Raw genomic sequence first — 2,670 nt, forward strand, 5'->3', positions numbered from 1 at the left:
TTCGTGAATTTAGCACTAAATATGGACTTGACTCTGAGATAGTAGCTTCTTTTTATGAATCTTTAGCTACTCATGTTGATGTCCCTAAGAAGAAGTGATTTAAATATCATCCTCCCATCTATTTATAGATAAAAAGTACTTGACAGGTTAACCAGAAAAAGAGAAATAATCTAGAAATTACCACAATAATTAAAAATATCTGGTCATTGATTTGGTGGACCCGTAACTTAAAAGACGTAACTAACGGATAAGATCTGAGAACTTAACCAAAAAAAACTAACAGCGATGGCATTGCAAAACAGTATTAGCACCTCGATCGATCCTGTCATCTGGTGGGTGCGCCGTCTGCGTTCCCAGTGGATGGCTGAAGCTTGGTGACGTCCCTTCACGCCGGCGTAAGTTTCACGCCACCTCGCAACCTTCTAGCATCCTCATCGGATGATTCATTGGCGGTGGTGTTATTGTTGTTGATCTGTGCGTCAGATGATTAATTGACAGTGGTGTTATTGTTGTTGATCTGTGCGTCTCTCTCTCTCAAACCCTAATAAATTTTCTGGCCAAGAAACAGTCAGATTGGAAAAGAAGAGTCGGGGACTCGGGGCTGCCCTATCTGCAAGCGCGACGCACCAACCTACAGATCCGTTCCAACCTATACATGTAGGTGTGCCAGCTGCATCCTGTGCCTCCTGCCCTAGATGCACGTAAAGGAAAAAGGCAAACTGCAGGTTTGGTCTACGTACATGTTATTCCGATTCTTATTTTCTTTTTAATTTATCAATAGTGAAATTTTGCATGGTGCTTTCTGTGGAGATTCTGCAATGCATCCTGGGCGAAAGCAAATCTTGGAAACATCATAATAATAATGCAGATTTAGGAAGGAACGAGACATCCAACATTGCAATGTTGCATGCTGATTGCTGAGTTTCTCTAGAGTTCTCTGTATCGCACAATAACTAATCTAGAAAAAATCATATATATTTTGTTGCATATGGAGGTATGAACAGATGTCCCAACAGAAATCCTACAGCTTATTGATTATTTTTTGGCCCCAAATACTATTGTTTTGCATTGCATTTTCTTCGACTATTATTTATAATATGTTCATTTAACTGCATTATACATTTAGTTAGCTTAAATACGTAGTACATTTTCCTATTTATGTCTTACTACCGATCGAACAATAAAAATCCACACTGTACTCGAAACGTGATCTAATCTGTTCGCTCTCATCCACCGCAGCATATTTTCCGCAAGCTTTTGCAACTGTTGTCGCTCCGAATGAGGACAGTGTGTGTACGCGGGCATCTTCTCCGCAACATCCAAATGCATGCTCGTGAGGAGCCTGAAGGTTCCCTCACACTTCCCCCGCAACAAAATACTATTCTTACTTTTTGTCTTATCCCTAATGCCGAGTAAGATCCGGAAATTATTTCAGAAATAACTCAAGGGAGAACTTTGCTTGAATTACATGGACTACATTTTCACTGTTTCTAACATTTTAGCAACTTCCATCTACAGAAAAATAGTGACTATGTGTGACATCAATACCATAATATACATAATCTGATGATTTATATAATAAAGCTAGGCTATTATGGATAATGACACACTAAACTTTAATGAATCTTTTAATTTTTCTCCATAGAGAAAGTTTACACAATGTGGTGCTTTGGATCAAAGGCATTAGAAAGCAAAATTGTATATGGACTTTCTAATAAGAGGTTAGACTGCATTATTATTACCTTCTACGTTTCACATCATTTCTCTTCTCATCATTTCTATGTTTTTCCCCAAAATAGCTATTAGCATATCATGACATCCTAATTATAGGTTCTGTTATTCTCTCCAAACAACCATTAGAAAGGATACTAAACACTATTTCCAGGGTTGATCGATTCTGGTGTGGGTGAGAAGAAGTAAAGGCAAAATCATATATTTTAAAATTTTGCATTATACTCGATGTAATATAATTATTTTTTCAAGGGAAATTAATATGATTAGAATACACCAAAAACATGCAGGAAATCATAATTTTATTGGAAAAAAATTACGGGCACTACGAAAGATGCTGACAAACTATTGAAGATGAAGATGGCGTTTTGGGTTGCCTCGCTTTCAGATAGTGATGATGCTTCTGGATCGGAACTTGGGGACGATAGCGCCACCAGGAACCTCACACTTTCACATCAGAGAATTTAGTTCATCGCCTACATGAATGCCGATGGCAAAAGCAAGGACAATTTTGACGTTGTCGCGTCCTCCCTCACACATGTACTACTCAGGCACTGCACCCCTCAAGAAGATCGACCAGGCAAAAGGATCCAACAAAATCATCGTAGAACGCCATTCTTTGGAAGTACACCTGGACTGAAGTACGAAGTGTGTGCAAGTGAGGGCCACCAATGAGGAAACCAATGAACCTTCGAAGTGATCCTCTCATAGCTATGGAGAAGTTAAGGGTGTGTCGTTCAGAAAATAGTTTTGTGGACACAATTTTACTTCTTCTAAATAAATAGTGTGAACAATGTTTATTTCGTCCAAAGAGGTGGATTTGTAAATGCTATGAACTTTCGTTCCAATTTTTCTTTAAACAACTAAAATAAAATAATAGCATTATTAAACTTCATAAAATTCTAGCCCGCGCATCGAGCGGGCCACTATGCTAGTTGA

The 2,670-nt window shown here is 38.4% G+C and overlaps 1 long non-coding RNA gene across 1 annotated transcript; it reads left to right on the plus strand.

The window, feature by feature from the left end:
- The first annotated feature begins 298 nt into the window (after nucleotides 1–298).
- Nucleotides 299–2,466, plus strand: LOC123075230 (uncharacterized). The gene is made up of 4 exons (XR_006436111.1): nucleotides 299–395; nucleotides 569–725; nucleotides 1,240–1,348; nucleotides 2,022–2,466. It is a non-coding gene; the product is annotated as an uncharacterized lncRNA (long non-coding RNA).
- Nucleotides 2,467–2,670: the final 204 nt, after the last annotated feature.

Source organism: Triticum aestivum, chromosome 3D, assembly GCF_018294505.1.
Source record: "Triticum aestivum cultivar Chinese Spring chromosome 3D, IWGSC CS RefSeq v2.1, whole genome shotgun sequence".
Taxonomy (NCBI): domain Eukaryota; kingdom Viridiplantae; phylum Streptophyta; class Magnoliopsida; order Poales; family Poaceae; genus Triticum; species Triticum aestivum.